An 8,831-nucleotide genomic window follows, 5' to 3' on the forward strand; every position below is an offset into this window, starting at 1 on the left:
AACTAGTTGTTGTACTTTTTCCTATAAATAGGGTGGTTACCTCCTTTATAACAAAGTGATAGAAAATTGAAATTTCATTTGAGTGAATGAAATAATAGGTCTCTTCTTACATTTCTCTTATCTTTAGCTCTTTAATTTTCCTATTTTCTTAACATATTACCCATCATATAAAAATTCAAATCTTATATCATAATAGCATTATTTTTATAACACGTTATTAGCACGAGATTCTGCTAGTGTCAAGCCAACTAATAGGCATTTTCTTCGGCAATTCCTCTGGTAAATTTCAAGGTAATATTTCTCATCTTTAACTCATTTCAATTTTGATTATGGCTAACCTTACAAAACAAGAGTTTGTTCCTCTTGATATTTCTAGAAGAAATTACTTATTATGGGCAATGGATGTGAAGATTCATCTTAAATCCGTGGGTCATGGAAAAATCATTGCCAAAGATAATGATGCAACAAACCAAGACCGTGCAAAAATTATGATATTCCTTTGTTATCATCTTGATGAAAGGCTAAAAACGAAACATCTGACGGTCAAGAATCCGTTGGACCTTTGAAATAATTTAAAAGAAAGGTTCGACTATGAGGACTCGCAAAATTCTTCTTATTTTCTTAAAATACCCTTTTATTTTGATTAAATTACTTTATAATATCTTTACTAGTCATTTACTCCCTCAATAGTTGCAATAAATCATAGAATCAAGGATTTTGCCCTTAGTTTTATAGTTTGCGTAAATTAGGATTTTCGCGTATTTTGGCAGTGTGACTACTTAGTGAGGTGTGTGTATTAAATTTGGTGGATAAAAATAAGTATTAAGTAAGAGCAAGTGCGTGATTAGAAGCGCTAATAATAATTTAGTGAATCATAAGTTAAAACACTAGTACGGGCGAGTAAAGGAAAATCGGCTTGAACCGACGTGCACCGTTTGCTACCGATTGAGTGCACCACTTGAACACTGCTTTATTACCTTAATCTCCTTACTTTTATTTCAGCAAAATCAGCCCAAAATATCCCTCAAGTCAGCCAAAAATGTTGACCAAGAAAAGAGGAAAAAAAGAAAAAATTGAGCTTTAATCTCGCGGCGACACTAAGCGATAATCTATCCAACTTTGACCAAACTAATTTCCTATCTTATTATCTTTCTCTTGGCTTCATTTCTTCTCTATTTCTTCATGTTGGCCGAGCTTGTGGAGAGAAAAAACAGCAAGAGACAAAACTCCAACTTTCACCTTGAATCCATCCTTGTTTGAGTAAAAACAACCAAACTAAACCGATTAAACTTCTCTTTTGGTGGTTGGAAAGCTTTGTGTGGTAAAAGTTTTCGAAGAAAGGGGTGTGATTTTCACTTACAAGCAATTATTGGAAGGTATCATGATTTTTTTTCTTTTTTTCTTCCTTAATCTTGTTTAAATTTGGATAGAAGCTTATGTTCTTGGCTTATTATGGTTAATGATTTAATTTTGGATGATATAATGGAAGGGTTAGCTAGGGTTTACATTTTCAGACTTGATTATGGTTGTCTACCTAGTAATTGATGGTATTGAGCTAGTAATTGATGATTTTGATGATATAGGACTTGATAGTACTGAGTTAGGATATAAATTTTTAGAGTAGAAGTGAATTTCCAGCTTTGATGATGAATCTGCGCTATTTCTGACCTGCATATTTGTCCATAATAGAGGTCGAATCAATCTTACTCAAAATGTAAAAGTTGTAGCGAATGAAGTTAACTATCTTCCTGTAAAATTTCAACTCAATCGGAGCACTATAACTTGTAAAATGACTAAAATACCCTTGACTGTCCAAAAGCCCTATTTCACAGGCAGTTTTCTATTTTCTCTAAAATTGCACATTTTGACCTTGAAAATGCATGAACTTAGTGTTGATGTCTTCATAGGAAATGTAGGCTTCTGTCTTAGTTTGGAAACGTCATAAATTGTACCCCAATCCGATAAGCGTAGCTTCAAATATGACCAAAACTTCGGAAGATGTCAAACCTACTACTTAGCCATTTGTTTTTAAAACTGGTTTCCAACTTTGATTTTTATCATTGGATTGCTAGAATTGCCTTGTATTTGGATGACATTGAGCCTAGTTGAAGGGCTATTATGTTAAGATTGCTTATGTGTGACTTTGGGCTGAGTTGAGGAAAAAAAATGAAGCCATAAATGGCTGAAAAATAGCAAAATACAAAGGGCATGCTGCCCAAATTTCTATTACTTACTTTTATGAATGTTAGTGAGATATAAGGTTTGAGTTTAGGGTTAGTTGGATCTTAAGTTACATATGTATTCTTGAATGCATTTCAATATTAGTATATGAGTTATTTTGACCAAGGTTTGATATCAACTAAGATGAAAAGTGTTAGTTTTCTTTCGAAAACTTTGAACTACCTTTACTCACTTCAATTTGGAATTGGTTATTCTTAGGGTTTGTTGGTGATCAAAGGCATAATCTGGAAGGAAATTTTTGACGTTATTTTGTTTAAACTGGTGAGTGTTCTTTGTAGGTTATGCTTCAAATAACTATATGGATTGTTGTGAATATTTGATTAAATGTTAAATATTTTCAATGATTGCTAAAATAAATTTTTACTAGGCGAATGTGTACTTTATCACACTCAACCTAAATGAACGTGAAATTTTCAATGATTAAATGATTAAATGCTACTTGTGCATGAATGTAAGCCTTTCGGCTGAATTAGATTCTTGCCCTTCGTTGCCAGTCGACTTGAGTCAGAAACTGATTCGGTCGGGCGACTGGTAACCCTGGGATAATATTTGGTATACTCGAGTATGACCACGAAAATTGGTAGAGACTGGCCAGTGAATTGCCTAGTGACGGGAAATGAAATCAATGAATGAATACCAAGAACATTGGAGGAATTTTCACTTGCAAATATTTTCTAATGTTGGAGGAATAAGGAAAATGGTTGGCGAATGAATAAATGAATGGCTCCACGTAAGCATGTATCCTTTTAATGAGTGTGTTATCATTGCTTTTATATTGTAAATGTTTTCTGGATTATTTGCTGTTAAATGATTAATGTCCTGGATTTAATTCTTTGATTATGTGTATGGAATCTCACTGGACTTTTAACTCATTCATTTAGTTTTGTTTTCCTTACAGGGGATACAAGCGAGGCGTGAGAATTGTTCAGGCTAGCGTAGTCTAGTAATTTTTTTGGATTTGGCAATTGTACTCGCGCTAGTGCCGACTAGGGCTGGTTGCACCTGGATTGTAAACACTTTGATATATTTGGGCGTGTATTAGGGGTGGGCAAAATTATCCGCTAACCCGAAAACCCGTCATATCCGATCCGATTCGATCCGAAAATTAGGATATCCGATTTTTATTATTTGATCGGGTCAAAAGAAGGTCGGGTATCCGCTAAGATGCGGGGCGGGTTAGGGTCACATAATTAAAAATCCGCGGATACTCGATCCGCCCCGCATATATATATTTTATTTTTATTTTTATTTTTATACACACACTATAAAATAGTAAGTTAGAACTAAATAAGTAATTTTATTGAATAAATTGCATTACAAAATATGAGAGACTATAGTTTATTTACAAGATTCATTTGTAAAGGTCATGATCTTATATTTTATAGAAAAATGTTTAATTAATGTGGAATATATATATTAAAAATTGTGCTACTTAGTTCAAACTTTTATTGATTTTGAATTCTTTTAATTTTTTTCCTTTATCTTATATTCTCTTCATATGCTTGTTTCTTGGTGGGAAACCTTTTTTTAGAAAAAAAATTATTAAATCTTATATGAATGCGTAAAATATAAAATTAAATTGGTATAAATCATTTTTTTAAAAAATTAAATGATAAACGGGGCGGGATGGGTACCCACTAATCCGACTCTAACGGGTATCCGCTGATATTCGGGCGGGTAAGGGTCAGAAAATGGCTGACCCGCAAGGTACGGGTCGGGTCAGCCAAATGGTGAATGGGGCGGGTACCCGACCCGCGCCCACCCCTAGCTTGTATAAGCCTTATAGTTGGATTTGAGTATCAATGTATATGTTAAGTTTGGAATTGTTATTTTATTTTTTTCTGTGGTTGTAAGTTCTTTTCTCGAGTTAAATGTTAGTGAGACCTTGCGAGAGTTGGGCAAACAACTCACTAAATCCTAGGGTACGCCCTAGGAGAAGGTGGGGTCGTCACATCGATTACCTGAAATTAGCCATTCTTCCAAAAGTTAGATATGGTTAGATTCATCTACAGTTGCAAGATTTCAAAACCGTTAGTGTATATAATTCAACCATGTTCAGAATTATCTCTCAGTTAAAATTACGTGGTGAAAATATAATTGATGAAAATATGTTGAAAAAAATATTTTTCACATTTCATGTTTCGAATGTGCCCTTGCAGCAGCAATATCGAGAGAAAGGATTTAAAAAATATTCTAAACTTATTGTATAAATTTTGTTGTTTGAACAAAATAACGAATTATTATTGAAAAATCATAAGTCCCGATCAACAGGTGTTAGTCCATTCCTTGAAGTGAATGTGACACAATCTTCACATTCTAGACATGACAGTAGTTGTGGAAGAGGCTGTGAACATGACCACGGTCGAGAACATGGACGTGATTGTGATAAATATATGCCTTACCACCATGATCATAATCATGACAAAAAACAAAATAATCACCAGAAGTTGGTTGACAAGAAAAATGATGAGAAGAAAAATCATGAAAATAAAAGTTAAGATGTGGCATGGAAGACCATTGGTCCAGTAACTATTGCACAGTGGAGTATCATGTTGAACTTTATTAAGCATCATTGAAAAGAAAAAATAAAAATATCGAGACAAATTTTCTTCATCAAAAGTATATTTATGATGATGATGATATCGATGCTAATTTAACACATCTCGATGTTGTCAATTTCTTTGCGCATCCTGAAGATGCAAAATGATCTGACAAATACCCAATGAATGTTTAAATTTTGTTCTTTTATTATTTTTGTATCTTTTATATAATTTACTTTATGAGTTATGTAATTTATGCACTTTCTTAATGTTTACTTTTATTTCCTTTCTTATTTCTTGATAAAGAAGAAATGGATGCCAAATACTTGGAATTATATAATGGTAATGATGACATTTTTTCATTGACAGTGCAATTACACACACCATACTTAAACATGAAAAGTATTTTTTTCATTTGGATTTAGGAAAAACAAATGTCAATAGTATATGTGGTAGTGCCAAATTGATTGAAGGATCCAAAAGAGCCATTATATTTTTCCTTGAAAGAACTAAAATTGATAATGCACTACTCTTTACTAAGTTTCAAAAAAATTTGTTAAATTTTAAAGACATTCCCCGAAATGGATATCATATCGAGACCATGAATGAGACAAATGGTGAATATTTATTAATTATAAATATTACTTTTGGAAAGAAATATGTATTAGAAAAGCTACATTCACTCTCCTTAGGCTTATATTATACAAAAATAAGTACAACTGAAATACATCACCTAATAAACCAGAAGTCTACTATTCCCAATAACTTTATGATTTAACATGATTGCCTTGGATATCTTGGTTCTATAATGATTAGGCAAACAATCGAAAATTCATATGGCCATTCAGTAAAAGGTCAAAAAGTGTTAAATTCTAATGAATTCTCATATGTTGTTTATACTCAAAAGAAAATTAATTATTAGACCATCACCAGCCAAAGTAGGAATTAAATCTCCTACATTTCAAAAATGAATTCATAGTGATATATATGGACCATTCAGATTTTTTATAGTACTAAGTAATGCATTAACAAGATGGTCACACATATGTTTATTATCTACTCGCAACTAGGCGTTTGTGAAATTGCTTGCTCAAATAGTTAAATTATGAGCACAATTTTTTGATCATCCAATTAAGATAATTTGTCTAAATAATGCTGGTAAATATTCGTTACATACTTTAGACAATTATTGCATATTAGTTGACATAGCTCTTGAACATCTTGTAAGTTACGTTCACATACCAAATGATCTAATCGAATCATTTATTAAACGACTATAATTAATTACTAGACCATTACTAATGAGATATAAATTCCCTCTATCTACTTGGAGACATGCCATATTACATGCAACAACACTTGTAAGAATTAGACCAATAAGTTATAATGCTTATTTTTTTCCAACAATTAGTGTTTGGTGATATGCCCGATATTTCTCATTTGAGAACTTTTGGTTGTGCAGTCTCTGTTCCAATTGCATCCCCCCTAACATACGTAAATTGGGCCCCCAACGAAAATTGAAAATATATGTTGGATATGAATCACCTTTTATAATTAAATATGTTAAACGATTAACTGGTGATTTATTTATTGCAAGATTTGTTTATTGTCATTTTGATGAATCATATTTTTCGATATTAAAGGGGGAAAAGGATCAATCAAAAAAGAAAATTATCAAAAAAGTATCATTATATTTCCTTGATCCTCGTACAAAATAATGTAAACTGAAAATTCAAAGGATTATTCATTTGTAAAACATTGCAAATCAATTATCGAATGCTTCTAGTAACGTCAGAAGAGTCACTAAATCATATATTCTTGCAAAAAAAATATTTCGGTTAAAATTGATATTCCAAAAGAACAAATTACAAGTGTTAATTAATCTAAAGCGTGCCTGAAGCGTGGAAGATCTCTTGGTTCCAAAGATAAAAATTCTGGAAAGAAAGGATAATTAAATAACAATAAAATCGAGATGTCACTAATTGATCATAGACTTCAAAATACTACAAATGATAAAATTCAACCTCCTGAAAAAGTTACTCTCGAAAAGTTAGCTCTGGAAGGGTAGACCCCTGAAGAGGATGAAATTATTGAAATATTAATAAATTTTGTCACTACAGGAAAAAGTTAGAACCGCAAAAAATAATTATTGATGATATTTTTACATGTAATATAGCACTTAAAATTATGAAAAAAGATGAGGATCATGAGCCTCGATCAGTTGATTACTGTCAGTGAAGAAATGATTGACCGAAATGGAAAGATACTATTCAGTCCAAATTGGACTCATTGGCTAAAAGAAAAGTTTTTGAACCTGTAGTTCGAACACCTGAAAGTGTAAATTTAGTGAGATATAAATGGATATTTGTAAAGAAAAGAAATAAGAAAAATAAAATTGTGAGATACAAAGCAAGGCTTGTAATCTAATGATTTTCATAAAGACCTGAATTTGATTATGATGAGACGTATTCACCTAGATACGATTACATTCAAATATCTTGCGAGTTTAGTAGTGCATGAACATTTAGATACATGTCTAATGGATATAGTCACTACTTATTTATATGGGAATCTTGATAACGGTATTTATATAAAAATTTCTTAAGGATTTAACATACCTGAAGCATGTAAATCAAATTCCAAAAATATTTATTCTATAAAATTGCAAAGATCTTTGTATAGGTTTAAACAATCTGAACGTATGTGATATAACCTTCTTAGTGAATATTTAATTAAAAAAGATTATACCAATGACCCAATATGTCCATGTATTTAGATAAAAAAAATAAATTAAAATTTATAATGTAAGTTGATGATCTCGATTTAATTGAAACTCCTGAAGAGGTCCAGTAGATTGTCGAGTACTTGAAGAAAGAATTTAAGATCAAGAATTTTGGAAAGACTAGATTTCACCTTAATTTACAGATTGAGCATTTAGAATGTGAAATTTTTGTCCACCAAACTACTTATATCCAGAAGGTGTTAAAACAATTTTATATGGATAAAATCCATCCATCAAGTACCCTGATGATCGTTAGGTATTTTGATTCGGATAAGGATCCTTTTAGACCAAAAGCGGGAGATGAAGAGATTTTTGATGCTGAAGTCCCATATCTCAGTGCAATTTGTGTACTAATGTATCTCACTAATTGTACAAGATCAGATATATCATTTGTTATAAATCTATTAGTAAGGTTTATTTCCTCTCCTACAAGATGACATTGGAATGGTATTAAGTACTCCCTCCGTCCCATTGAATGTGTCATTCTTTCATTTTTTGGCTGTCCCAAAATGTTTGTCATGTTTTCTATTTTTAACTACTCCCTCCATCCCGATAAGTTTGTCGCACTTGGGAAGTTGTGATTTTTATTAACAGTGCATCGAATCTTGCAACTTTTGTTTCACTTTCCACCTTTGCCCTCCAACGTGTAATGCATACAAAGAAAGTTATGCTGGAAATTTATTGGTGTGGGGCCTATCTATTTTGTTTAGCTCAAAAATCCATGATCAAAAAGCACGTATCAACAAACGCATCGCATACATTTGGGGGTGTCTTTCACGCACCAAATTGTGGTACTTCCTTTTTACATTGACTTTTGAGTTAAAGTTGTAGGACCCAGATTTTAAGAGGGTAAATATTGAAATTGGATGTAAACAAGCTTTCTATTTTGGGTATGTGATAATTATTTTGGGACAGATAAAAAAGGAAAGTATGACAACTTCAATGGGACGGAGGGAGTACTTTATACTCTGAAATTCCCTCCATATCCTTCATTAATTATGCATAAAGAATACTATTGCTTGGCCCACAAAATGCTATGGATCCCACAATCATTGGTTTCAAGACAAAGTGCATCTCTTTTCTCAGTTGTAGGACAAAGTATACGGGTCCCACAATCATTGGTTTGAAGACAAAGTGCTTCTCTTCTCTTTTCTCGGTTGCAGGACAAAGTGTGTATCTTCTTTCTATAATTTTAATTAGAGATCTACAAATTAAAATTCACATCTTTTTTTATGAAAAAATAAAAATTCACATTGGCACAAATGGAG

The 8,831-nt window shown here is 32.1% G+C and overlaps 1 long non-coding RNA gene across 2 annotated transcripts; it reads left to right on the plus strand.

The window, feature by feature from the left end:
* The first annotated feature begins 71 nt into the window (after positions 1-71).
* On the plus strand, positions 72-3,330 carry LOC140038118 (uncharacterized). Of its 2 annotated transcripts, none has more exons than XR_011841931.1 (3): positions 72-1,376; positions 2,440-2,502; positions 3,140-3,330. It is a non-coding gene; the product is annotated as an uncharacterized lncRNA (long non-coding RNA). The 2 variants fall into 2 exon arrangements; XR_011841930.1 differs by having other exon boundaries at positions 72-291.
* The last annotated feature ends 5,501 nt before the right edge of the window (positions 3,331-8,831 follow it).

This window comes from Coffea arabica, chromosome 3c (genome assembly GCF_036785885.1).
Source record: "Coffea arabica cultivar ET-39 chromosome 3c, Coffea Arabica ET-39 HiFi, whole genome shotgun sequence".
NCBI classification, from domain to species: Eukaryota; Viridiplantae; Streptophyta; class Magnoliopsida; order Gentianales; family Rubiaceae; genus Coffea; species Coffea arabica.